This window comes from Lissotriton vulgaris, chromosome 9, assembly GCF_964263255.1.
Source record: "Lissotriton vulgaris chromosome 9, aLisVul1.2, whole genome shotgun sequence".
In the NCBI taxonomy this organism is placed as follows: domain Eukaryota; kingdom Metazoa; phylum Chordata; class Amphibia; order Caudata; family Salamandridae; genus Lissotriton; species Lissotriton vulgaris.
Genome location: NC_141697.1, coordinates 649,489,294 through 649,504,082, shown reverse-complemented (window position 1 = coordinate 649,504,082; position 14,789 = coordinate 649,489,294).

Genomic DNA, 14,789 nt, shown 5'->3' with positions numbered 1-14,789 from the left:
GTGGGTGCATTGGTGGACCTGTGTGGTGGGTGCATCGGCGGAGCTGTGTGGTGGGTACATCGGTGGAGCTGTGTGGTGGGTGCATCGGCGAAGCTGTGTGGTGGGTGCCTCGGCGAAGCTGTGTGGTGGGTGCCTCGGCGGAGCTGTGTGGTGGTTGCCTCGGCGGAGCTGTGTGGTGGGTGCATCGGTGGAGCTGTATGGTGGGTGCAACGGTGGAGCTGTATGGTGGGGGCAACGGTGGAGCTGTATGGTGGGTGCATCAGAGCTGTGTTGGTGGAGCTGTGTGGTGGCTGCATCGCTGGAGCTGTGTGATGGGTGCATCGCTGCAGCTGTGTAGGTGGAGCTGTGTGGTGGGTGCATCGGTGGAGCTGTGTCGGTGGAGCTGTGTGGTGGGTGCATCGGTGGAGCTGTGTTGATGGAGCTGTGTGGTGGGTGCATCAGTGGAGCTGTGTAGTGGGTGCATCGGTGGAGCTGTATAGGTGGAGCTGTGTGGTGGGTGCATCGGTGGAGCTGTGTGGTGGGTGCATCGGTGGAGCTGTGTGCATCGGTGGAGCTGTGTGGTGGGTGCATCGGTGGATGTGTGTGGTGGGTGCATCGGTGGAGCTGTTTGGTGGGTGCATCAGTGGAGCTGTGTCGGTGGAGCTGTGTGGTGGGTGCATCGGTGGAGCTGTGTGGTGGGTGCATCGGTGGAGCTGTGTAGGTGGAGCTGTGTGGTGGGTGCGTCGGTGGAGCTGTGTCGGTGGAGCTGTGTGGTGGGTGCATCGGTGGAGCTGTGTGGTGGATGCATCGGTGGAGCTGTGTAGTGGGTGCATCGGTGGAGCTGTGTGGTGAGTGCATCAGTGGAGCTGTGTGGTGGGTGCATCGGTGGAGCTCTGTCGGTGGAGCTGTGTGGTGTCTGCATCGCTGGAGCTGTGTGATGGGTGCATCGCTGCAGCTGTGTAGGTGGAGCTGTGTGGTGGGTGCATCGGTGGAGCTGTGTGGTGGGTGCATCGGTGGAGCTGTGTGGTGGGTGCATCGGTGGAGCTGTGTGGTGAGTGCATCAGTGGAGGTGTGTGGTGCGTGCATCGGTGGAGGTGTGTGGGGGGTGCATCGGTGGAGCTGTGTGGTGGGTGCATTGGTGGAGCTGTGAGGTGGGTGCATCGGTGGAGCTGTGAGGTGGGTGCATCGGTGGAGCTGTGTGGTGGGTGCATCGGTGGAGCTGTGTTTTGGGTGCCTCGGTGGAGCTGTGTTTTGGGTGCCTCGGTGGAGCTGTGTGGTGGGTGCCTCGGTGGAGCTGTGTGGTGGGTGCGTCGGTGGAGCTGTGTGGTGGGTGCATCGGTGGAACTGTGTGGTGGATGCATCGGTGGAGCTGTGTGGTGGGTGCATCGGTGGAGCTGTGTGGTGGGTGCATCGGTGGAGCTCTGTCGGTGGAGCTGTGTGGATGCATTGGTGGAGCTGTGTGGTGGGTGCATTGGTGGAGCTTAGTTGGAGCATCGATTGAGCTGGGTGGTGGGTGCATCTGTGGAGCTGGGTTGTGGGTGCATCTGTGGAGCTGGGTGGTGGGTGCATCTGTGGAGGTGGGTGCATCTGTGGAGCTGTGTGGTGGGTGCATCGGTGGAGCTGTGTGGTGGGTGCATTGGTGGACCTGTGTGGTGGGTGCATCGGCGGAGCTGTGTGGTGGGTACATCGGTGGAGCTGTGTGGTGGGTGCATAGGCGAAGCTGTGTGGTGGGTGCCTCGGCGAAGCTGTGTGGTGGGTGCCTCGGCGGAGCTGTGTGGTGGTTGCCTCGGCGGAGCTGTGTGGTGGGTGCATCGGTGGAGCTGTATGGTGGGTGCAACAGTGGAGCTGTATGGTGGGGGCAACGGTGGAGCTGTATGGTGGGTGCATCAGAGCTGTGTTGGTGGAGCTGTGTGGTGGCTGCATCGCTGGAGCTGTGTGATGGGTGCATCGCTGCAGCTGTGTAGGTGGAGCTGTGTGGTGGGTGCATCGGTGGAGCTGTGTCGGTGGAGCTGTGTGGTGGGTGCATCGGTGGAGCTGTGTCGATGGAGCTGTGTGGTGGGTGCATCAGTGGAGCTGTGTAGTGGGTGCATCGGTGGAGCTGTATAGGTGGAGCTGTGTGGTGGGTGCATCGGTGGAGCTGTGTGGTGGGTGCATCGGTGGAGCTGTGTGCATCGGTGGAGCTGTGTGGTGGGTGCATCGGTGGATGTGTGTGGTGGGTGCATCGGTGGAGCTGTTTGGTGGGTGCATCGGTGGAGCTGTGTCGGTGGAGCTGTGTGGTGGGTGCATCGGTGGAGCTGTGTGGTGGGTGCATCGGTGGAGCTGTGTAGGTGGAGCTGTGTGGTGGGTGCGCCGGTGGAGCTGTGTCGGTGGAGCTGTGTGGTGGGTGCATCGGTGGAGCTGTGTGGTGGATGCATCGGTGGAGCTGTGTAGTGGGTGCATCGGTGGAGCTGTGTGGTGGGTGCATCGGTGGAGCTGTGTGGTGGGTGCATCGGTGGAGCTGTGTGGTGGGTGCATCGGTGGAGCTCTGTCGGTGGAGCTGTGTGGTGTCTGCATCGCTGGAGCTGTGTGATGGGTGCATCGCTGCAGCTGTGTAGGTGGGTGCATCGGTGGAGCTCTGTCGGTGGAGCTGTGTGGTGTCTGCATCACTGGAGCTGTGTGATGGGTGCATCGCTGCAGCTGTGTAGGTGGAGCTGTGTGGTGGGTGCATCGGTGGAGCTGTGTGGTGGGTGCATCGGTGGAGCTGTGCGGTGGGTGCATCGGTGGAGCTGTGTGGTGAGTGCATCAGTGGAGGTGTGTGGTGCGTGCATCGGTGGAGGTGTGTGGGGGGTGCATCGGTGGAGCTGTGTGGTGGGTGCATTGGTGGAGCTGTGAGGTGGGTGCATCGGTGGAGCTGTGAGGTGGGTGCATCGGTGGAGCTGTGTGGTGGGTGCATCGGTGGAGCTGTGTTTTGGGTGCCTCGGTGGAGCTGTGTTTTGGGTGCCTCGGTGGAGCTGTGTGGTGGGTGCGTCGGTGGAGCGGTGTGGTGGGTGCATCGGTGGAACTGTGTGGTGGATGCATCAGTGGAGCTGTGTGGTGGGTGCATCGGTGGAGCTGTGTGGTGGGTGCATCGGTGGAGCTCTGTCGGTGGAGCTGTGTGGTGTATGCATCGCTGGAGCTGTGTGATGGGTGCATCACTGCAGCTGTGTAGTTGGAGCTGTGTAGTGGGTGCATCGGTGGAGCTGTGTGGTGGGTGCATCGGTGGAGCTGTGTGGTGGGTGCATCGGTGGAGCTGTGTGGTGGGTGCATCGGTGGAGGTGTGTGGTGCGTGCATCGGTGGAGGTGTGTGGGGGGTGCATCGGTGGAGCTGTGTGGTGGGTGCATCGGTGGAGGTGGGTGCATCGGTGGAGCTGTGTGGTGGGTGCATCGGTGGAGCTGTGTGGTGGGTGCCTCGGTGGAGCTGTGTGGTGGGTGCCTCGGTGGAGCTGTGTGGTGGGTGGCTCGGTGGAGCTGTGTGGTGGGTGCGTCGGTGGAGCTGTGTCGGTGGAGCTATGTGGTGGGTGCATCGGTGGAGTTGGGTGGTGGGTGCATCGGTGGAGCTGTGTCGGTGGAGCTGTGTGGTGGGTGCATCAGTGGAGCTGTGTGGTGGGTGCATTAGTGGAGCTGTGTGGTGGGTGCATCGTTGGAGCTGTGTAGGTGGAGCTGTGTGGTGGGTGCGTCGGTGGAGCTGTGTCGGTGGAGCTGTGTGGTGGGTGCATCGGTGGAGTTGGGTGGTGGGCGCATCGGTGGAGCTGTGTGGTGGATGCATCGGTGGAGCTGTGTGGTGGGTGCATCAGTGGAGCGGTGTGGTGGGTGCATCGGTGGAGTTGGGTGGTGGGTGCATCGGTGGAGCTGTGTGGTGGATGCATCGGTGGAGCTGTGTGGTGGATGCATCGGTGTAGCTGTGTGGTGGGTGCATCAGTGGAGCTGTGTGGTGGGTGCATCGGTGAAGCTTAGTGGATGCATTGGTGGAGCTGTGTGGTGGGTGCATTGGTGGAGCTTAGTTGGAGCATCGATGGAGCTGGGTGGTGGGTGCATCTGTGGAGCTGGGTGGTGGGTGCATCTGTGGAGCTGGGTGGTGGGTGCATCTGTGGAGGTGGGTGCATCTGTGGAGCTGTGTGGTGGGTGCATCGGTGGAGCTGTGTGGTGGGTGCATCGGTGGACCTGTGTGGTGGGTGCATCGGCGGAGCTGTGTGGTGGGTGCATCGGCGGAGCTGTGTGGTGGGTGCATCGGCGAAGCTGTGTGGTGGGTGCTTCGGTGAAGCTGTGTGGTGGGTGCCTCGGCGGAGCTGTGTGGTGGTTGCCTCGGCGGAGCTGTGTGGTGGGTGCATCGGTGGAGCTGTATGGTGGGTGCAACGGTGGAGCTGTATGGTGGGTGCAACGGTGGAGCTGTATGGTGGGTGCATCGGAGCTGTGTTGGTGGAGCTGTGTGGTGGCTGCATCGCTGGAGCTGTGTGATGGGTGCATCACTGCAGCTGTGTAGGTGGAGCTGTGTGGTGGGTGCATCGGTGGAGCTGTGTGGTGGATGCATCGGTGGAGCTGTGTCGGTGGAGCTGTGTGGTGGGTGCATCGGTGAAGCTGTGTCGGTGGAGCTGTGTGGTGGGTGCATCAGTGGAGCTGTGTGGTGGGTGCATCGGTGGAGTTGTATAGGTGGAGCTGTGTGGTGGGTGCATCGGTGGAGCTGTGTGGTGGGTGCATCGGTGGAGCTGTGTGCATCGGTGGAGCTGTGTGGTGGGTGCATCGGTGGAGCTGTGTGGTGGGTGCATCGGTGGAGCTGTGTGGTGGGGGCATGTGTAGTGGGGGCATGTGTGGTGGGTGCATCGGTGGAGGTGTGTGGTGGGTGCATCAGTGAAGGTGTGTGGTGCGTGCATCAGTGGAGGTGTGTGGAGGGTGCATCGGTGGAGCTGTGCGGTGGGTGCATCGGTGGAGCTGTGAGGTGGGTGCATCGATGGAGCTGTGTGGTGGGTGCATCTGTGGAGCTGTGTGGTGGGCACCTCGGTGGAGCTGTGTGGTGGGTGCCTCGGTGGAGCTATGTGGTGGGTGCCTCGGTGGAGCTGTGTGGTGGGTGCATCGGTGGAGCTGTGTGGTGGGTGCATCGGTGTAGCTGTGTAGGTGGAGTTGGGTGGTGGGTGCATCGGTGGAGCTGTGTCGGTGGAGCTGTGTGGTGGGTGCATCAGTGGAGCTGCGTGGTGGGTGCCTCGGTGGAGCTGTGTGGTGGGTGCCTTGGTGGAGCTGTGTAGGTGAAGCTGTGTGGTGGGAGCCTTAACGGAAATTACAACTCTCAAAACAAAAAAAATCTATCCTTTAACGATGCTGGATAAATTATGACAAGTGCTTGCTACTGTTCCAACAGATACATGCAGAAAAATATGTAGGACGTTATTCTGGAAGGAAAACTAAATCACAGAAAAGAAAAGAGTACGAACCGTAAATGAGAGGTTTGTTTGTTAACATCTGCATTGGGAGAAGGTTTTGTTAAACCTGTCGGTGTTTAATTAATACCGAAGCTACACTATATTTTAAGGAATGACGAATTTTAAAGGTCTGCTTAGAAAATGATAAGTAGCAGGGCAAAATAAATCGCAACAATGTGTGCAGAAAGGAAAGAAAATATATATGAATGTTGTCTGGGCACGGCAACAGCACATGGCAACATAACTGCACCTTAGCTAGCTACTACACAGTGCACTCAGTACTTAAACCAAAACTCCGAAAAGCCCTCTTAAGAAGCATGGAATTCGTGGTCCTGGATACAGCATGCATTCCATGTTTCTTTTCAAGCAGAGCATAAACAGTTGTTGCAGCAAGGGGCGGGAAGATTAGGAGACGAAACTGAAAATACGGCCGGCAGGCAGTGAATAATTAGGAGGTGACAAATGACCTTGGACGGCTGCCTTTGATGTGGTAATGCGAGGCAGGCAGGCAGATGGCTGGTGGCATTGTGCACGCGCTTTTTAGGGCTTGCGCTTGCGCAATGACCTAAAAAGCACATGCACTCAAAGGAATCGTCAGTGGAATCGCCAGTGGTGGTTAAACACTGGATAAGCCCCTATAGAGCTTCCAGCTGTGCGCATGCGCACAGCAGGCGAGCCCTAAAAACGCACTCCACCACCCTGCCAAATGAAGCGCAGTATCATGGATTTCACCCGCCGTAAAAAGTTCCAGTCGAGCTCAATAGTAAGTGCTTGGAACAGATATAACAGTTTGGGAAGAAGGGACATTTTGACCGCGTGAAGATATAAACATTGGCTTCCAACGAGCGAGATCGACTTGGATCTTGGCTAATAACGGGGGGAAATTGGCCGAGTACAGTTTCCCCAATGAGGAAGTCCGACGGACCCCCAGGTATTGAATGGAGGATACAGCCCATGGGAGAGGTGTGAGTGCCTTTAGCCGAAGAACTTTCGACTGAGGAAGGGTGAGGTTCAGGACGTAAGATTTGTCAAGGTTTATTTTCAACCCCGCTACTGTCTTGAAGCGCTCCAAATCCGCCTGTACATGAGGAAGGGAGTGGGCTGGATCATAGAGGGAGAGTAGGACATCGTCTGCGAAGAGGGTGATCTTGTGGACTCTCCGGTGAAGGGCAGGCCCCGGACGTCGGAGTTGGCTCTCACCGCTATCGCTAAAGGTTCTATGCTCAGGGCGAAAAGCAAAGGTGAGAGTGGACACCCCTGTCTGGTGCCCCTCGAGTGTACAAAAAAGGAGGATCGATGCACGTTCACTGCTACTCTGGACCTGGGTAGAAGGTAGTTCGCCTTAATCATAGATAAAAATTTAGCGGAGAAGCCAAAGGCAGTCAAGGTCTGGAATAAAAAACCCCAGTCCACCCTGCCAAATGGCTTTTCGGCATCGAGCCCCACCAGGACTGCCGGTATTCTGAACTGATTGGCCTTTTTGATTAGATGTATCACCCGCCTAGTGTTGTCATGGGTCTGGCGCCCTTTAATGAACCCTGATTGGTCCGGGTGGATGAGTGCCGGCATCAGGTCATTGAGCCGTTGTGCAATTATGGAGGAGTAGAGTTTAGCATCCAAATTTAGGAGGGCAATTGGCCTGTAGGAGGCACACTTGCTAGGATCCTTCCCGGGTTTGGGTGTGATGGATATCAGAGCTTCAGCCATCGTCCCCGAGGCCTAGCCATTCTCTGCCATAGCATTAAATAAGCGGACCAGGTATGGACTGAGTTCAGAAGCGAAGGACTTATAGAAAATGGCCGTGTACCCATCCGGCCCCGGGGCCTTATGGGGTTTCAAAGCTTTGATGGCAGCCACCACCTCCTCCCTAGTGAAAGGGGCAGAGAGCGTCTCATCCACTCCGCTGAAACCCGGGGCAGCGATAAAGACTGCAGGTATTCTGTTTGTGCGGAGGAGTCAAGAGCGTCTCCCAAGTATAGATTCTTGTAAAAAGCCCCGAAGAGCTCGGCCTTAGTCTTGTCACTGTGCGTAAGTTCCCCTTGTGTATTCCGAATACCACCAATATACTCCTGCTCCCTCTTGTCCTGCAGCTGCCTGGCAAGGCGTTTCCCTACTTTGTTACCCTGAGAGTATGAGAGACGCCGCAATTTCAACAAGGTGTATTCTGCCCTATTGTTTTAGAGTACCCGGAGTTTACCTCTAACCGGCGTCAGATGGCGTTGGGCTTGTCTGGTGGGGTTCACCTTATGGGCTTTCTCTAGGCTAGATAGTTCCTCCTCAAGTTGCTCCCTCTCCCAACCTCGTTGTGTGTTGAGAGCAGCATTTAAAGCTAAACATTGCCCTCTAAAGAACACCTTAAAGGCGTCCCATGTAGTGAAAACTGAAGTATCCCCGGGTCGTTTAGTGCAAAAAATTCATTGATAGCCCCCCTCAGAGTGTCACAGGAGGTTTTGTCCCGAACCAGGGATGCCGGGAAGTACCACCTAGGGTTAGCCTGACTTTTCACTCCTCACTTAAGGCAAACCGAGAGCATACAGAGGGAAAATCTTGGCCTCGCAGAGATCCCTCCGAAGGGACTGACTTAGGAAGATGTAGTCAAGCCGGTAATAAGAGCGGTAAGCGTAGGAGAAAAAAGTGTAGTCTCTGGAGTGAGGGTACAGCGATCACCAGGCATCAAACAAGCCCATATCATGAATCCTCTGCTGTGTGTCGGAGGAAAACGAACCGATGTCTGAGCGCTGTGTGTGAAAACTGGCTAGATCTTTCTGCCAGACCAAGTTGAAGTCCCCCATAAGGATCAATGGCCCCTCCGCGAAATCCGTAATTCTCCCCAGGAGGGTTTGGAGGAATCAGCTCTGGCCAGTGTTAGGGGCATAGACAACGATAAAGGTACACATTCTGCCCCGTAGCAGGCCCTTCACCATGACCCAATGCCCTTCCTTATCTCCCTGAACTCCCATAGGCTGAAACCTACCAGAACATAAGTGCCACCCCTCTGTGCCACCCCTCTGTGTTTCCTGGAGGCAGAGGACCTATAAATGAGTGGAAACTGATTGTGCTTGAGGCGTGTGTCCTCTGACTTAATTAGATGGTTCTCTTGGAGGCCTACTATATCTAAGTGGTGGTCATTGATATATTTCCAAATCTTTTGGCGCTTCTGAGGAGAGTTCAGCCCCATAACATTCCAAGTCCCTATAGTAAGCAGCATCGGGGACATAAACAAAGATGTTGCTCTTCAAGGGGTGCCCACCCAGTCCAACCCCAAGGGGTCACCACTCGGCCGACCCTCCCACCATCCAGCCCGCCCAAACCTCCAAATGTGTTCTGGGTCTGTCCAAGCAGGACAACCCTCCCTCCTCGCCCAGAATCATACCTTCCCCCGATCCCCCCCTCACAGCATAGACCAGCAAGTAAAGACCCCCCAAACCGATCCGCGTCATTTGCTAACAATCCCACGCCACGACCACTGTCCCCCCTACACCCCCAACCCTCAAACCCCCCCCCACAAAAACCCAAATAAGAAGAAACAGTACAGAAGTCTGAAACTAGAACTCATTTGAAGTGTAGGGCGATTACGCCCACACTTGATCCAGGGGAAACTACCAGTCCTGGGACCCAGTCTGCACCCTACCTCGGTGAGAACACTTAGCAGAATCAACAAGTTATCGGGCTGTTCAGTTGTAAACGGCCCCTAATTCAGTAGCTTAACCACCCGGCTCAACCAGACAGTACTACATTGCTGTTGCCCATTCATCTTGAAGTAGCAGCCATCTCCTCTCCCCCCAGAGTGACCAGGGGATGGGTCCAGGTCACCAACGGATGTTTAGTCAAAACCCCTAGTCCCTGGAGTCTTAACACTGGCCTCTGTCCGCACCCACCGAGTGCTGGAGCCACATTACCTAGGGAGGGTGACCCAAATAGACAAAATAGTACATAGTCTCACCTCCACTGCGGCTCAGGACTCTAGACAAATCATCGATCCCAGGGTATGGCAACCCGGAGCTCAGCAAATTACCCACCAGAGGACAGCCATACCCACTACCAGTTGGCAACCCTCTGACCTTGTCAAGAACGTCCTCTGCTCGAGTTGGGAACCCAGGCTGAGGCAGAAGGTGCATTCTTTCCCGGGCCTCCAGCCGCCTCTGGGGACTTATCTCCCCCTTCCTCTGAGGAAAGGCCCAAAAGCCGCAGGCCATCATGTAGATCGGTGACATGACGCCTTTTATTGCAATACTCGAAACTTAGGCCGAAGGGACATGTCCAACGGTATCTGATACCCTCCTCCTGGAGCTTAGTCATGATAGGCCTCACCGTCTGCCTACGTGCCAACGTGGCCGGGGCTACGTCCTGGAAAATGGAGCAGGAGAAGTTCTGGAAGGAGATAGATTCTTTCGCCCTGGCCCCCTGCAGAACTGCTTCCTTAGTTTTGAAGGAGTGGAACTTCGCCAGTACATCGCGGGGTCTCTTCCTATCCTCCTTCTGCATAGGGCCCACCCTATGTACTCTATCCAGCTTGATCTTGAGTACCTGAGGGCTCAGGATTTTGGAAAAGAGCCCCTCCATGAAGGCGTCTGGGTCCGTCCCCTCTGCGCCTTCCTCTAGTTCCCTGACGCGAATATTTTCCCGACGCGCGCGGTTCTCCAAGTCCTCGGCCTTGAGTTGTGCCTGTTGGAGTTGGTTCTTGAGGGACTGGATGTCGTTCCGGCAGTCCCCCACCGTTTGCTTGAGCTCTGGTGCCCACGGAGTCCACATCTTGTTGCAGAGATGTTAGACGCTCTAATAAGTCTGAACTTAATTGATCAAAGGATGATTTGATGTCTTGACCTAGCTCAGAGCGGAGTTCAGACTTGAAGTCTTTGAACATGGACAACAGGTCCGCTTTCGAAAGGACCATCGTCGACTTTTCAGTGCCTCCCTTCGATGGTGGTCGATTGTTAGCAGTTGCAAAAAAGTCCGATAACTTACTGGTCTCCTTGTTTGTGCCCTTCTTCGGCGACATAGGGAGGTCCACTCCAAAGAAGCTCAGAGGGAGCACACGTGGGCACCGGGCTCCAGTATTCAATGCCTCTATAAGGGAAGCAGTGAGCAAGCCACTATCGTCTCCGGAATCCCCTTGCTCGAGTGTTGGCTGGGTCAGGGCCCCACACCCCTCTCCTGGTGCAAGAAAGTAGGGGGACGCAGACAGAGTCAACCACCCTTAAAAATGGGATCATCCAGATCACGTGGAGTCAGCAGGACAAGCGCCCAAGGTCCCTCCGACCCTGCAACCGTCTCATGAGGCCAGAACTGCAATCAGGGGGCCCTTCTCACCTTTTCGGCTGCTCTACCCTGATCAACACTCCAGGGCCATACCTCCGGCAAGGGCGCGTTTCTAGTGGGTTCCAGCGCTGCAGGGATCTGCCACAGTCACCATCTTGGGGTCAGGCACCAGGGAGACGCTCCTCCACCGGGGTTCTATAGGGGGCCAAAGCGCTTCACAAGGGCCCGATCATTCCACCAGTACCTCCAAAACCGTTGGGTCACCTGCATATCTCTGCTGCTATTGTAGATCCCCTACATGCCACAGCGCCGCATCCAGTCAGGGCCGACTTGTGGCCACCATTTTGGCCTCAGGCTCCCGCCGTCTCAGCGATCGCCGCAATTGACTCCCCTGGCCCCAGGAAGCACCGAAGAGGACCGTCAGCTGTGCCTCAAGGCATCCGCCGTCCGGAGCCACGCCGTGCTGATGATTCCGATCAGTAAAACCGGAAAAAACACTCGCGGTGTAGAGCGCGGACCGGGAGCCGAAGCAGTTCACGTCTGTTCGGCCATCTTGAGATTTGCTTATCAGGGAGTAACCTGTACACTAAGGGGCCCATTAGGATGGCGGGCGGATTGCCCACGCCAGGCTGGCGGTAGCCCACGCCAGGCTGGCGGAAGCCACCGCCAGCCTGGCAGGGGCAATCCGCCCTCCATCCGCACCTAAATTCCCCCCGCCATATTAGGATGGCGGGGGGGACCGTAGCGGACGGAAAGACCGTCCGCTGCTGTTCCGCCCCGGTCGCCTTGCGACCCTGGCGGAAAAGGTATAATATGGCGGCAGTGTCTAATAGACACCTCCAGCCATATTATGATGGGTTGCTTTAGATGCCTTTCCGCGGCGGCTATGCGGTCTTCACTCTGGGGGCCCGCTGTGGGCCCCCAGAGTGAAGGAGAGGTGGGGGGTGCACATGGGGTGTACCTGTGGTACCCCCCTGCATTTGCATAAACAAAGTGGCAGGTACCGCACGATGCCTGCTGCTTTGTTTATGCAAATGCATTAATGCATTTTTAGCATTGTGGCGGGCGGTGCTGAGAGCACCGCCCACCACAATGCTAAAAATGCAGGATGTGCCCGCCACTGTGGCGGGCACAACCTAATATCCCCCATGGGACCCCCGCCCTTATGGCGGGCGGTTCCAATCCCCGGTAGGATGACGGGCGGACAAAGTCCGCCCGTCATCCTAATAGGCCCCTAAGTGAACTACAGTGTTATTAATGTGGACGTGAATAGTGTATATTGGGTGAATGGAAGGGCTGTGGATTTAAACGTCGCATCCATCATCCAACTATCACTAGTCTCCAATTTTACAAGGGTATGGGGTGTACTAAATATTAGTATCCTTTTCTGAGGGTTTTTGTGTCATGCAAAGAAAGGTTTCCATAGTAACAGTTACAGTTAGTTCAGGAGGAATGTTAATATCAGAGTACGTTTGGGGTGTTATAGGTTGGGGTTTATTTACCTGTGTTTTCCTTTGGATAAATCTGCGTAAATTAGGAATTGTAAGCATACAACTTGCTACATGCATAAGAATGTCTTGGGATACCTCCCTCAAAACTGTGCCGTAGGGTTAATTGGAGGTGGATTCAAGTTCTTTCAGCATTGCCGCCATGGAAAGGCCTGTCCGCAAGCCACACCACAATATGGCTACCGGGGCCTGCTAGAAACCGCCACCATATTACTGGCCCAGCTCCGCCAGGCCGGCAATGGTAACGATAGCCGACTGGCAGGAAAGCGGCGGACGGACTTTGCGTCCGCCGCGATACCCACCGTCATTTTAATATGGTGGGGGGTATTTCACGTTACGATGGCATAATGGTCGCCACCGTTGGCTCGGCGGTGATGATTGTTACACCATCATAATAAGCCCCTTAGTTATTTAACAATGTAATTTTAAATATTTTTTCAAATAGAAATTAGAGTAAGCTTACAGAAAAAAACATCTGAAATTTTAATTCAGGTTGATAGCTGTATTGGTATGTTCAAAGCTTGTGAATGTATCAGACAAATACAAATTAATTTTTTGTTTGGGGATTTATTTTGCTTAAAATTAAATATGGTTTGTCTTTAACATTCACTTACTTTCCACAGAAGATAAGTATTTTATTGCTGTGTCTGTATGGTCAAGATCTGTGAATGTATTACAAATAAAAAAACTATTTTAGGTTTATGAATTAATTATTTTCATTGTAATTCTGTTTTGTTTAAAACGCACCCTTACTTTAGTCAATAGATGGTGCTGTTTGAAGCCCAAGCTGTCTCTTATTTCCTTTTAATCCAGATAAGTGTGGTAACCAGGAAAGGCAGTGTACATTTAGCACAAAATGGTGGTCGGCTGAATTTATACATTTGTTAGGGGATAACGAAAATGTAAAAGAAAATATGTTTTGAAATGGTATATTCCGCATGATTTAGAACCTGACTGAATGTATATTTTTTTAAATGTTGGTTTTCACGTTCAGTTTTAGAATGGCAGCCATGTTCTGTAGGTGTTGACTGGCCTGATATAATGAAAATAGTGGAAGTACACCAATTTCTTATGATTTGTATGTACATGCTGGTTTTGCCCCTTAATGTACACTTTTTTTGTAAAATGTGATGTACATCCTGAAAAAAATATATATTTTTAAAGTTTGAAATATATAAATGTTTTAATATTTTTTTTTTAAATCTATTTTTTTTGTCCTTAATATCTGTTTGGGTTTCACATAAAAAATGAATATGCATTGTAATGGTATGTGTTGTATTGTATGTGTGGTAATGGTATGCGTTGTAATGGCACATTCTATGTAGCCCTATGATCCTGCGTTGTAATGGCTGGCATTGCGAAAACATGTGTTGTAATTGTAGTTGCGTTGCAAATTCCTCAATGTAAAAGTATGCATTGTAATGGTATGCATTGTAATGTCATATATTCCTATTTTGAGGTTATGAGGCCAATGCTGTTTAGTGTATCTTTATAGCTGTAACAGCTAAACCAGGTATGTGAGTGAAATAAGTAGCAGACAATGTCCTACACTTTCAGCTGCTAAGGAATCAATGTGTTTAGACTGACTAGTGTAATTATACGCCCAGTGTCAGGATGTATCATGGTGTGCTTCTATCTAAAGTAAAGTTCTTCTTCGAGTTTATGAAGGAAAGGTTCCACAGTCTCCACCTCACATGGTGGTTTGAGGAAGTGGAAATTTTTTTGGCTCTGATGCTGAAGTTGTCAGTGCTGATGGTTGGGCTCATAGGCACTAGTTTCAGTGCTGAAATTGGCCAGTGTGTTGATTGCGAAGGTTTTACCCCAAACATTTCGGCTCCAAAGGTTGACTCCGCTCCGAGGCAGGAGTGGGCCTCTTTAAGGATGGTTTCAGCTCTGAGCTGGGTATATTTAAAGCAGTCGTCGTTGCCGACCATGGCCCAAAAGCAGTGGAGGCCTGGAAATAGTTTTAAGTCTCTCTGGGACAGTCTATTGACCCTTTGCAGTGGTTTGTTGGGGTCGAGGTGGAGGGGGCACAGTACTTGTGACTAGTTGACCAGGAAGCAGGTCTATAATTGAGGGAGAAGGTCTCTTCATCTACTGCCGACACTTGTGCCTGGATAGCTTCCTGGAGGTCTTCGGGTTTGAAGAGGTCCTGTGTGTCGTCCATGCTCCTGTGACACATCTCAAGACATCGAACCTGACAATCAAGAGGAGTCTTCTTGAACCTGAAGGAGCAGCAGGCTTTACAGCTGGTCTTATTTTGCTCAGGAGAGAGGCACAAATTACACACTTGACAAAGGTAGGTGCGAGGAAACTTTGCGTGACACCGAGGACAAAATTGAAAAGGTGTCCGTTTCATCACTAAATGGACATGATGCAGGTGGAACACCTCAGGATGAAAATGAGTGCCCTGAAGGACGATGGCCCATGAGGGGCCATGACCGATGCGAGTTTCCCCCACAATGTTAAGTCATTGAATTGAACCGGAGGGAGTGAAAGAGGTCTGCGATCGAACACAATACCCACGAGGAGTAGGCATAGACCGAGAAAGAGACAACACAATGGAGTAGGACCAGAGCAGAAAAGCACACATCCAAACCCAATGGTGGAAGAA